Genomic DNA, 14,613 nt, shown 5'->3' on the forward strand with positions numbered 1-14,613 from the left:
AATAAGATTTGGGTTTAAGAGTTTCTGGATGCACAAGTAGTATCTCTACTTGGTGCGGAATTTTTGGCTAGCAAAGATAGGGGGCAAGCACAACTTGTTGAAGGATCTATGACAATATAACTTCTGTGTGAATATGAACAAACATAAATCATTACACTGTCTTCCTTGTCCAAAGTCAACAATTTTGGCATATAATATTTTGATGGGGGCTCACAATCACAAAAGATTTCCAAGATAGTGTATTTGCATGTGAAAGTTCTCTTCCTTCTACTAAACATTTATGAATTGCTTGTATGACCAATATTGTGATTGTCAAGCTTCAAAAGATTTCACTTTCTAAACCCAATGTGGAGCTACCACTAGGCATGATATGAACATATAATTTCAACTTCATGATATTCAATTCATTCAACAATTTACTCATAGGATATAAGTGAAGCACTAGAGCAATTCCATAGAAAAGTGCTTCGCTGACGGGATGTGAATGCCGCTTACCTAGCCTCCTATTTGAGGACTCTATTTTATTTTAAAACTTTCAAGTCTAAGTATTTTATTAAAACAACAATCAAAATTAAAATAAAATGACATTCTAAGAATAGCACAACTCATGTGAAGAAGCAAAAACTTAGGTTCAACCGATACTAACCGATAATTATTGATGAAGAAAGGTGGGGTGGCTACCGGGGCATCCCCAAGCTTAGATGCTTGAGACTTCTTGAAATATTAACTTGGGATGCCTTGGGCATCCGCAAGCTAGAGCTTTTGTGTCTCCTTACCTTTTATATCACGGTTTCCCTAAATCTCAAAAACTTCATCCACACAAAACTCAACAAGAACTCGTGAGATAAGTTAGTATAAACCAATGCAAAAACCTTATTGTTCTCTACTGTGGCAAATCACTAAAATTATTATTCAACATTGCATACTAAATGCCTCTGCATATTTAATAGTCCTATCCTCAAATAGAATCATTAAACAAGAAAACATATGCAACCCATGCAAACATAACAACAATCTGCCAAACCAGTACAGTCTGTAAAGAATGCAAGAGTATCAATACTTCTTAAACTCCAAAAAATATGAAATAAATATCAAACTGTAGAAAGTTTATCAGGGCTTATTTTGCAAAAAGTTTAAAATTTTATCACATTCTGACTTTTCTAGGGAATTTTTGCATTAGCGGTAAACTTTCTGTTTTCAAACAGCAACAAGTGTACTTGCAAAATAAGCATGGCAAAGCCTATCATTGCCACTTTAGTTGAAATAAAAGATGCAAAACATTATTCTAAATAATAGAAAACAAATCCTAACAAAATAAATTGACGCTCCAAGCAAAACACATATCATGTGATGAATGAAAACATAGCTCCAAGTGAGGTTACCGATAATGTTGGAGACGAAAGAGGGGATGCCTTCCGGGGCATCCCCGAGCTTAGTTTCTTGGATCTTTCTTGTATATTAACTTGGGTTGCCTTGGGCATCCCCAAGATTAGGATCTTGTCACTCATTATTCTCCTCATATCGACATCTCATCCAAACTTGAAAACTTCAATCACACAAAACTTAATGGAACTTTGTGAGATAGGTTAGTATGAGAAAGAGCAAACCATTTCACTTTTGGTACAGTCAAAGAAAAGATTCATAATTTTTTCCACACAATGCCTACTGTAGCATATCATTTCCACAATTTATATTGAGCAATACAAGCCATAGAAACAAGGAAACAAGCAAACTCTGCATTGAAAACAGAATCTGCCAAAACAGAACAGTCTATAGTAATCTATACTCAAACCATACTTCCGCTACTCCAAAAATTATGAAAAAATTTATAACATGTGAGAAATTTGTATATTAATCTTCTGCAAAAAGAATCAACTCAAAATCACTCTTCTGTTAAAAATGAGAGTTGTTTTCATGAGCGCAAAAGTTTCTATTTTTCAGCAAGATCAAATCAACTATCACCCAACATGATCCCAAAGGCTTTACTTGGCACTTTATTGAAACAAAAACAATAAAACATGATTACTACAGTAGCCTAATCATGTGAACACACAAAAACAGTAGGTAAAAGTGTTGGGTTGTCTCGCAACAAGTGCTTTTCTTTGATGCCTTTTAAGCTAGGCATGATGATTTCAATGATGCTCACATAAAAGTAAAGAATTGAAACACAAAGAGAGCACCATGAAGCATATGACTAGCACATTTAATCCTAACCCACTTCCTATACATAGGGATTTTGTGAACAAACAACTTATGGTAGCAATAATCAACTAGCATAGGAAGGCAAAACAAGTGCAACTTCAAAACTTTCAACACATAGAGAGGAAACTTGATATGATTGCAATATGTAAATGCATATGTTCCTCTCTCATAATAATTTTCAGTATCATCCTGAATGCATTCAACAATATAATTATCACATAAAGCACTCTTTTCATGATGCATAAGCATAAAAATTTTATTACTCTCCACATAAGCAAGTTTCTTCTCATTCATAATAGTGGGAGTAAACTCAACAAAGTGACTATCATGTGATTGAAAATTAAAATCATGATAACCCTGCAACCAAATACAAGAAATCTCTTGTGTCCCCAACACACCCAATACAATGGTAAATTGTATAGGTGCACTAGTTCGGCGAAGAGATGGTGATAAAAGTGTAATATGGATGGTAGAAATATATTTTTGTAATCTGAATAAATAAAAACAGAAGGTAGCAAATAGTAAACGTGCAAAAAAACGATATTGCAATACTTGAAAATGAGGCCTAGGGTCCGCACTTTCACTAGTGCAATCTCTCAACAGTGCTAACATAGTTGGATCATATAACTATCTCTCAAAGTGCGATGAAGAATCACTCCAAAGTTCCTATCTAGCGGAGAATGTAAGACATAATTGTTTGTAGGGTACAAAAGCACCTCAAAGCTATTCTTTCCGTTCGATCTATTCAAGAGTTCGTACTAAAATAACACAAAGCTATTATTTCCGTTTGACCTATCCTAGAGTTCATACTAAAATAACACCAAAGCAAATTCAGATTTATAATATTCAATCCAACACAAAGAACTTCAAAGAGTGCCCCAAGATTTCTATCGGAGAAACAAAGACAAGAACGTGCATCAACCTCTATGCATAGATTACCCCAATGTCACCTCGGGAATCCGCGAGTTGAGTGCCAAAACATATATCAAGTGAATCAATACGATACCCCATTGTCACCACGAGTATTCAATTGCAAGACAAATATCAAGTGTTCTCAAATCCATAAAAGTATTCAATTCGATAACAATGAAATCTCAAAGGGAAAAACTCAATTCACAAGATAGAGAGGGGAAAACACCATATGATCCAACTATATTAACAAAGCCCGCGATATATCAAGATCGTGACATCTCAAGAACACGAGAGAGAGAGAGAGAGATTAAACACATAGATATTGGTACAAACCCTCAGCCCCGAGGGTGTACTACTCCCTCCTCATCGTGGTGGCTGCCGGGATGATGAAGATGGCCACCGGAGATGATTTCCCCCTCCATCAAGGTGCCGGAACGGGGTCTAGATTGGATCTCGTGGATACAGAGTCCTTGCGGTGGTGGAACTTCTGAGCTAGGGCTGCCCCGAAGGGTTTTGTAATATTTGGGAATTTATAGGGTGAAGAGGCGGTTCAGGGGGCACCCGAGGTGGGCAGCACCCACCAGGGCGCGCCTGGGCCTCCTGGCGCGCCCTGGTGGGTGCTGCTCCCCTCGAGCAGCCCCTAGGTGCTTCCTTGGCACACCGACTTTCTTCTGGCCCAAAAAAGTCCTTCAGGAGTTTCGTCGCGTTTAGACTTCATTTGAAATTGATTTCATGCGATGTAAAAAACAAGCAAAAACAACAACTGGCACTAGGCACTGGGTCAATAGGTTAGTCCCAAAAAATGATATAAAGTTGCTATAAAATGATTGTAAAACATCCAAGAATGATAATAAAACATCATGAATACTTTATAAATTATAGATACATTGGAGACGTATCAGGTAGGTTTAGAGAAAGTGTTGTCAACACTAAAGAATATTTGAAGATGCGGGATAAAAATAGGAAGATGGAGAATGAGCTCAAATTTTTTAAATCAGACTTTGCTAAGATGGTGTTGGAGAAGGAGGAGGCACTTTCCCGGTTGGCCAGTGCAAAACAGGTTCGTACTGAACTGAAAGTAGAGGTGGATAAGACGAGCCTGGATGATCTCGATTAGGGAAATGAATATATTGTTCTAACATTGTTCTTATGAAGGTGAACTAGCTATATGCTATATTGTGTTGTTTTCAGGTTGCTATCGTACTGTGATGTTAAAATATATTTATGTGCCTGATATGAAATTGGCAAACAACTGTTCGATATGAAATGTGAATTTGCGTAATACTGGGATTATGAATTATAAACTAATAAACCCGCTAAATGGGTCATGGAACTTTGCAAATAGTTCTAGCAGTAAAGCCCTTGTGATGGATAGCCCAATGCCATACAGTTTTCTTCATCAAATCGTGTGTGATGTAATTGAATAAAAGAAAATGGTTAACCGAGGCAGAGCCTGTGTGATAGTTACACCCATCATACACGAGGCTATACATAAAACTATGTGGGATGTATATATGAACGGAAATGTTTTCCCTAGATTGTCTGTTTGGGATGTACATACAAATGAAAACGTTTTCCCTAGATTGACTATGTGGGATGTACATAAGAACGGAAACGTATTCCTTGGATTGACTATGTGGAATGTACATAACAAATGGAAACGTTTCTTTGGGACTGACTGTGTGGGTTGTACTTACGACCAGAACCGATTGGGCCTGTATAATCATATTTCATCACTCGCGTGTCGCACACGACCTCATTTTGCGGAGCGTGTGTGCCAGGAGGTCCTATCCCCGACGGTTTCTGGGTCATGTGGGAAGGACCCCCCTATTGTAGTCACTCACTTGGTGATGGTTTAAGACGCCGTCGCGGAAAGGGGTTTAAAACTGTTTGTATAACACCTTGTTGTACCAGTGCTCATATTGGTCTTGGGTGATTGTAGGTGTGTCTTTTTTTTGTTTTCTACTACATTTCCCAACAGAAAGAAGACAATAATGAGGACTTCCAATGGTGAGTGTGGGTTACCATTGAAATATGTAATACTCATATTGTCTGCCTCTGCTAATATATGTCGCTTATTTGGCCTGGGCCTAGGGTGCTTTTTTTGCAATCCATTCATGGTGCAAAATAAGAGAGTGCAAATGCCAATTCTAACAACATTACCCAGCCTACTCAAAAAAGAGAATTCAAATGTCAATACAAACAACTTGACTCAGCTTGTTCATAAAGGCCATCTACTCAAATTAGGTTTGAGATCACTCTTTACCGATACATCTATGTCCTATATATTTGACTTCAACGTGATCACATTTATTTTTTGACTTGTTAGATAAGTCCAGTTCTAGAACCCTCTGCATTGTTCTAGATCATTGTATAGGAGGTTATCCATATGATAGGGTCCATAAATCTTATATCAAACTGATAACTGATATGACTACATATTCATCTATATTGATGATGACAAAATACACACAACAGACAGACTCCATATGGCTACTCTCTTTCTGAAACTCTCGATATATATCATACAAAGGCTTGTCAGCCAGCACCTTGAAAAAAAGAAATATTGATCAATGGTTTGTCACATTATCTCATAACTATTAATACACCAAAGGAGATGCCAAAACTACTGGAACAATTGTAGTTCAACTGCTAGAATGTTGTGACTATATAATACAGAGGTGTACATATTAGAATCCTTCTAATGGGAAACCAAACTAAGTGGTGTCTCTGTTTCAGCGCGAATTGTCAGAAGACTTGCAACCAAGGCAAGTTTAAAATGGTCATGAGTAGTGAAGTACACTCCTACATTTCTTTAGTACACAGTGGTTATGAGTTAGTGAAGTACATTTCTACGGTATCCTAAGTGCACAGGCACATAGTTGTGGCTCCAAGCAAGAATTTTACGAATTACCTCCCTGCAAATGCAAGCAAATAAGGATATTGATAAAGCATTGTGCCTTATAGAAACTGCATGTAAAGTAAGTTTGTATGCGGAAGGAAATAAAATCCATTGCATAGTGTTCAAGATATTACCCTACTTTTTTATTAGTGATTAAACAAAGTTTATCATTCCAAGTCGACCGACATCATGAAGCCTAAAGCTGTGGAGGGAATACAAAATGACAACCAGATTGCACTCCTTATGGCAACCTTTCGACTAAACAAATGACATGTATCTAACAGAACACCCTTGATAATATATCTTAAATGCATAAATAGAGGTTAATGCCAATGAGTCAACTTGACACTTACACTTAGGGATGCAAATAGGTAAAGTAATAACCAGTATTGAAATTAAGCATGCATCAACAAAGTCTAGATTAATAGAATGAAGTCATGTGTAGATGGAATATGTGACCCCAACGATCGAACCAATTACATCCATGGAGAGAAGTATAGAATTCAATTGCATAAGTGAAATGAGAATGACATATGATGGGCAACATGTTTGTTGATCTACCTGAAAGCATATAATATTATGCAAGTAATGACCCAAATCCTAATGCCGATAAAGAGTCCTTTTGCAATCTTGGCATGATGTCACCAACATGAGCTAGATCTGTTGGTCGAGTATTTGTTTGGACATGTCATATAGTGACAACGTGTTTTTCTCTATGATCTACTTAAGTACCAAAACACTCCATGTGCAAACATGAGCTAGAAAGATAAGAAATTTACCGTCAATCATCTGTAGGTAAAAAGCAATCACCATTTTGCTCATGTTTGAATACCAACAATGTAGAGTGGTAAGGATGTTTAAGAAAGAAAGAAAGAGGGGATGGTGCACAGAAAATGCTTGATTCCAAAGGGAATATCTAGGGATTCCCTATAATCAAAACAATAATCTAATTTGACTGAATTGACATACATGTATAATGCATGTACAACAAAAATGCACATTTCCACATTTTACAGATACCACCATTGAAGTTGAATTAACTGAACTGAATGAGTTTGTTGTATATGCAAAAGGAATAAGCATTCAACCTTACAGCCTCATATCAAACATGATAATGCACACAACAAATGCATGCTATGTAGGAGTGCGAAAAAACACACTTCTTATAAGAATCCAACAGAGTGTAGAAACTAAATGCAACAAAATAAGGAAGAGAAAATGACATACAAAACAGTCTCCACACATCAATATACATATATGTATGAACTGTTGGAAATATGCCCTAAAGGCAATAATATTGTATTATTATATTTCCATATTCATAACTTAAGAGTTTATATTCCATGTTATAACTGCTATGATCCTGGAATATGCGATTCAGCGGAAAACTCATATGCACGTGTGGAATGATAAACTAAATAAAATAGGTTCGCAGTCTCGCCTCTAAGACTGGCTCAAGTGTTGTTGGTGATCACATTTTCCAGATCTTAGGATATCGTGAAGTGTAATGATAGTCCTAAGACAACATTGAGGGTATGACATTAGAAGAACGATCATATTGAATCGACCCAATACTAGTCTGTTATACTATGTGATTATATCGTCTGAAATCATCTGTTATAACACGGAGTGTTAGCATGTATTTTAGTTCCTCAGACCATGAGAGTGTATCGATGACTTAATACCAAATAGTGGGCTTTGGGGTTGCTCAAACGTCATCTGTAATAAGGTGATCATAACGATAACTTCCAGGCACATCGGAAAGTTTAACAAGGGACCGAACAACTTGAGAGTGGGATTTGCTTCTCCGATGATGAAGAGATATTCTTAGGGCCCTCTCGGTGTGATGGCATCCACCATCGTCTGGCAAGACACAGGTGACTATGTCACGGGGATGCCAGAACATGTCAACAAGAAAGAAGAACAAAACCGGTTACGGGAGCAACAGTATAGTGAGCATGGTGATGACTCAGGAGGATACCAATGCACATTGGGTTTTTTAAAGTATCACGAAGCAAAGGGAACATCATGTGATAACCAAAGGTTCACTCGAATATCATTCGTGTAATTGTAGGGACCGGTATGGATGTCCATGGTTCCGCTTTCGATCATTGAACGAATGGGTTTTGTTCATGTCTATGGTTTGCCGGACCTATGGGGTCACAAGCTTGAGGTAATCACAATCTGCCGAGTATTAGTGGGACGGGAGTGATGATAATATATTTGTGGAATTGTTTCATTAATATCCGGAATAGTTCCGAGAGGTTCCGGAAGCATTCGGGGCCACCAGAAGGGTTTCAGCGAATATCGGGTAATACCGTGTATTACCGATTAATATATATATATAGGTGGAAAATGTTTCCAGTGATGTTAAATTATATATATAATGCCCTGAAAAATATTTAGAACAATTATATATTTAGTTTAATATCAATGGGCCTAATAAGGCCAAGAGGGTGGAAGGAAACTTGGGCCACAAGGGCCTAAGTGGGAGGCGCCCCACCTTTCCTTGTGGGGGCCCAAATTGGACAAGGGGAGGAGTCCTACTCCTCCTACCCTTGGTTGGACGCCCCAAGGAGGGTTTTGCCTCCTTGGTGGCAGCCCTCCCTCTCCCCTCTAACCTATATATAGTGGAGGTTTGGTTCCCAACTGATAACACAAGTTTTGGAGCCTCCTCTAGTTGATCTAGTGCACGTTGTAGTTGGTCCTAGTTGACTAATTAGAGCAAGCCCTAACCACCTCCAATCCTCATAATTAAAAGTCCTGTGTGGTTCTAATCTCCTCCCTCTAATTCTCCGGTGATGATTAGCTATGGATGGTGAAGCGCTGCCAGATCGTGAAGACCGTACACTTGCAACCAAGTAGAGAGGCCGTGTTTTAGGTCTTCTGTTCATGGGATTGTTCGTGGGCGGTTCCTGGGATCATCATCAACGTTCAAGGGACTTCATGTACGATCTACACTGACTCGTCTACTTCCGCTGCACTCCTGGAGTCGGTAACGATCGTTGATCACATCCTGTTATGCATCTTCATATTGTTCCTGGGTGATCGTAGGGCAAAATTTTTGTTTTCTAGTACGTTTCACAACGTGGTATCAGAGCGGTTCTATGAGTAGATGCAGGTTGCGATCTAGATCACATGTGGATGTGAGGGTGATGTTCTTGCTATGCTTCCCTCGAGTGTTTCTTCGATTCAGTTCATTGACAACATGGTGTCGCTTTTCACAAGGTTCTGACAATCGACCGACTCTGGCTGTCGATGATATGCTAACAGTTCCTTAGGCTTCACCATAGTCAAGAATAGTGAACCATCACGTACACAAGGGGGCAATGTAGATGGATGATCTTCTAGGGGGTCACACGTATTAGACGAAGTTTAGTGTGGGGAACAAGACTTTTAATTAAGTCTCTTCTTTCACACACCCCGAAAGTTAATCTAGCAACAAGGATTATCACTTTATGGTGTGCACGTAGGTTGCTAGGTTTATTAGGAAACCCTAGAAACCACATAATTAAAATTTGCGAAACCTAATAGAGGACGTCTAACTTGGTTTTGTAGGGTTTGCATATGATGTGGTATAGCCTTTGTCATGACAATGAGTTTATGTATGAGATGGTTATATGTTGTAATGTTAAGTGGCCTGCGCATCACGACATGATGGCTGGAGCCACGAGATTGCCACCTTAGTGTAAATATCTTAGAGATAGGTTACAGGTGATGGTGGCAAGTTGTACATGGTGGACCCTCGACGAGGAGAAGGTGTACCAAGGTGCGTGACGAGGCGCTCTCATTTTGTGCCGTGGCGGAATTTCAAATATTGATGCCATGCAATGTTTTCTGAAACGGTCGCCATGGCAACATTTTGCCACCGCGACAACGGAATATTGGCCATCACATTGCTTCAACTAAAGATTGAAGACGATCACGGAGAACTCCTGGAGCCCAGGGCTATACCATATCATGCTATTATGAATTGCCTAAGATGTTTATCCCTTTGTTGTTTGCACCCTTTGATTGCATATTAGTCAATTATTAGGGTGATCTCTCATAGTAAATATCAAGTTAAAAGGTGCTCTTCCCAGTCTTGCAACCATCTATAACACGTAGTGTCTGATGCGGGTCATGTCCACATGAGCACAAACGGGGCGCGAGGTGTAAGACGGGGATGGTCAGACCATGCTTGTAGATAGCACTTTGTTTTCTTGAAGTTCTAGCAAAATCATTCTGAGCTCGGAGCACAAAGCATCAAAAGATGAACACGATGTCATATGGAGATATAATCGGTAAAAGTTTGCCCACCGGTCAAAATTCTAGTCATCAGTGATGTCCACATCAATGGCTGAGAACTAGGCTTGGATCTTGAGTCACTCACTATCAACTATGAGAGATATTGATTTGAGTGGGAGCACAATTATGTATTATTTAAGTTTAATAACTAGTGCAAATTAATTATGTAACAATGTATATATGTAGTTTGCATTATAGTTGTAAAATTATGGCTCACAGTTCCACCTTTGTTGTTGAAATTGTTGACTGTTATTTATCTAGTTGAAACTTTATGTTTGGGAGGATTGTCCTCCAAAAGTGCCAAGAAGGATTTTGTCCTACTGCATGTTTAAAATAATCTCTTGTTGATGCTATGGATGGTGAGACTCACGTTCTTCGATCCAAAAGCTAGAATTGCATTACAGTCTGCTTGCTTCCAAGAAACCCGAACTTTAAAATGTTTGGGATAGTTATGTGATAATCTTGGAACTAAAAATTATTTTCGGAAACAAACAAAGGCTAAAAGATATGCGATATCTAAAGAAGTGTTTTGTTTGTGAATTCTAGTGAAGTGTTCAACTATGTTTAAGATTGAAATGTGTAAGATCCGGAAGAAAGCCAGTCATGTGTTCATGGTGAAAACTTGTAGAGAAAGAACAAAACTAAAGGATGTAATGAGACTTGGATGCCTAGGGAAGTTCGGGGCTGACGCCACTCTTAAAGTTGTTGTTTCTTCTAAGATTAAGAGAAATATTGAAGTAAAACTGTAAGAGGTAAAAGACAGAAAGAAAAGAAGACTGGAATGTCCAGCTCAGGTATAAATGTCATACAAGTTATGAGATGCAGAGGTGGTTGGTCAAGTATAGTGTAGTTCTTGGGAAGAATTAATCACTTTGTTAATCACCGATTCTTTGGTATTGTGGTTAAAAGGTTAATCACAAGTACATCGACTCGATTGCATATTATTGCAAATTGTTGCAAGAAACTTTGAATGGCCTAAATGACCAACAAATAATGAGGTTAAAATATTTTGATGGATTGTAAATGGTTATAGTATTTCAATCAGTGTATTTCCTCTGTATTTATTATCATAATTCATTTTATAGTTTTTATACACTCTAGCCCATTGCATAGAAGTTGCAAGGAGGTTCTTCATGACAGAACAATAGTTGTTTGATGTTATGAAGGAGATTGTCCATGACAGAACAATAGTTGTTCGATGTTATGAACAAAAAGGGCATACTATTATTGTGAATAAGATGTATGTTACAATATTGAAAATAAAATTAAACATCCATAACACTGACGCTAAATGTCGCAAGTCTAAAAGAATACCACATGTGTGTGGCACTGCATTTAGTCAGATTGGAGAAACTAGCATGGAGAAATTTCATAGTGAAGAATTTGAAGTCATCTGATTGAGAATCATATGACACTTGTAAGTTTTGTCCAGTTAGTGAAGTAAACTAAAATACCGTTCACGGGCCATAGTGAACGAGTGACAAAATAATTGGCAATATGCATATTGTCGGGGCACACAAACAGGGGTGTATGTTTCCCTCTAACATGTGCACGGACAACATGGCCAACATGCCCAAGGACAAAAGATGCAACACCAAGATTAGACCAAGCAAGAAGGACCAATTCATCAAAGGGTCCAAGTGCAGATAAAGAAGATGAAGATGAGCCAGAGAAGCAAGATACCGCGAAGGGAAGCACCTCCCTTGCCGGGCAGGCAAGCCTGGCAAGGTTGGGTTTGCCCCGGAAGCGTACTTCTAGATCGTCCCAGCAGGCCTTGCCAGGACTTATGGAGTCCAGCAACTCCGCAGCTCCACATCACGAGCGACCCAAGTCATAGATCTGTGCGGTGTCAAGTCCCAGGGTGACTAAGTGGCTACTTTTCGCCACATGGCAGCCACTTCCTACGACAAACACCTCCATATGACACCCATCCTGAGACGTGTAAAGCAAGCAGACGCGAAGCAGGCCAAATAGCCTGGCAAGGGCTGCCTAGCATGCTGTGATGTGACACTAGATGGCGCATTTAATGCGCTCTGTCAGCCTGTCGAGTTAGGTATGGTAGCACTGTTCGCTATCTAATCAGTATGAAAATATTGATTTGCCACTGTTGTGACCCCTTAACCTATAAAAGGAGGCCCATGGCAACCGCAGAAGGGCTTCACGAGTTTGGCAAGCTCAACCTCTTGCATATCCATATGCATGTAGCTAGGCATGGGCATTCGGTTAACCCGAACCGATCAGTTCGATTTTTCAGTTTAATAAGAATTTCGGTTTTGCAAAATTGATGACTGATCGGTCTTATAAAATTCTGCTAACCGAGAATTCGGTGGACCGATACTTCGGTTCGGTCGTAGGTTTCAGACCGAAGAGACCAAAGAAAAAGTCAAACACCATAGTCCATAGGGAAGAACACAAGTAGTGGTCGTCAATGGAATGAACCAAAAAAATAATCAAAAAAATACATGTATGACAAATAACGGGAGAGGAGATGCAGTTGTAGCCTGTAGGAGCAGCGCCGCAGGCAGGTTCAGTTAGCCTGTAGGAGCGCTTGTGGAATTTGAGTTGGGACTTGGGAGGTGCGGTTGCTGTTGGAGAGAAGTACGAGGAGGAGGGAAGAGATGTTGCGGCGCCGGTAGCCCGACGCCAGCCAGCGAGATGAACAAGAGCGGTGGAGCATCGCCTAGCTGGTGGCTCAGATCTTGCGGCATCTTAGATGTGGATAAGGTGCGGTGAGGGAAGCCCGAGGGCACGCCGATGCTGAAAGGCACAGACACACGTAGGAGAGTGGGCTATGGGTCTAATGCATGGAGTTGGCCTGTTACTAATTTTTCTCGGTTACTTCGGTACTTCGGGTACTCGATGGTTAAAACCGAAGTGACCGATGTAATTTCGGTTTTACAGAGTTGTTGACCGAATTTAGTACAATTTTTTCCAGTTTCAGTTCATTCGGCTTCGGTCCCGGTTTATTTGTTTCGGTAACTCGGTCTTCGGTTAAAATGCGCACCCCTACACGTAGCCACTTCGCCTCGAGGCGACCCTGCCAGGAAAGTGAATTGCGCTCACCACTACCTTTTCCACCATCAATCCATCAAAGTAGGACTAGGGTTTAATGCCTCGTGGCGGCCCGAACCTGGGTAAAAACTGCTCGTCTGATCCTTGCCGCGCTGCGTGATGCTCCTCTACTCTTTGTGCGACGTGTCCATCCCCCCGCTGAACCAAAAGGGGCTCGTCGCCCCATAGGTGGCCGTGGTTCCCCACGACATCTTTGGCACGCCAGGTAGGGGGGGTCACTTGCGCGAACTGCAGAGCATATGAAGTGCGTCATATTCGCCAAAGGCGTCACTTCCTGCGATGCCCAAGGGGATGGCTGAGGCAGAGTGGGAGAGCAGCATTGCTCCCGCGCCGATCTTGCTCATTGTCCTCCATCCCCACTTGTTGTGGCCGTGACCACCACGGAAGCTAGCAACAAGGGCAACAATACCACCTCGAACGGGCCAAGCAACAGTAATGCTATGCAAATACCGTTCGGGAGAAAAGAACGATGTGCAAAGGTGCCAGGTTTTTTCTCTCTCTGACACTCACACTCTTTGACAATCATGCTACTTTGGGTCTTGGCATCATCAATGTTGATGAGCCTGCGCGATGCTCGGTCCAGCATTTACCCTGCTTAGGGAAATACTGAGCATATTGCCAGCGCAAGTCCGTTGATTGATGCCCTGGCATGTATGCACTGGCAAGGCCGTCTGCGCTTGTGTGGCTTTAGTGCCACCTGCCGTTGGATTGGTCAAGGGGTACGGAGGGGAAGAGAGAGAAACCGGCTTTGTCGGTGTTCTGGGAATGGGGGTACCTAGACTTGCCTACGTGCGGCCCACGACATGGCTCCATCGACGGCCTGGTACGGCCCAACTTCGACATCAACAACTCAAGACCCTCACGAAGGGCCAAGCCTAGCGAGGCGGGCGACATCAAGACCTCTAAAGGGAGCAGCCTCCTTAGGCTAGCTCCCGAGAAGCGGAAATTTCTATGCAAGGTTCACCTCGTGAGGTTCGGGTGACGTGAGCCATGACGATCGAAGCCAGGCGGGCGCCAGCGGGCGCAGTGTACCAGTTTCCTCTTTGGTGCAAAGGAGGCAAGCAGGCTCACGCGGAGTCGCGAGGAAGCAGCCAGAGGTTTCCATTCCCGTGCAACAAGACCAAGACCACCCGGACGGTAAAACAACGGTTATCATCGAGCCCACCGCGGCGTCACGACCAGAGACTTTTGCAGGCGAATACCATTTTAGTCAGGATAAAATGTGCTAGTTGTCTCCC

This window comes from Triticum dicoccoides, chromosome 7B (assembly GCF_002162155.2).
Source record: "Triticum dicoccoides isolate Atlit2015 ecotype Zavitan chromosome 7B, WEW_v2.0, whole genome shotgun sequence".
Lineage (NCBI taxonomy): Eukaryota > Viridiplantae > Streptophyta > Magnoliopsida > Poales > Poaceae > Triticum > Triticum dicoccoides.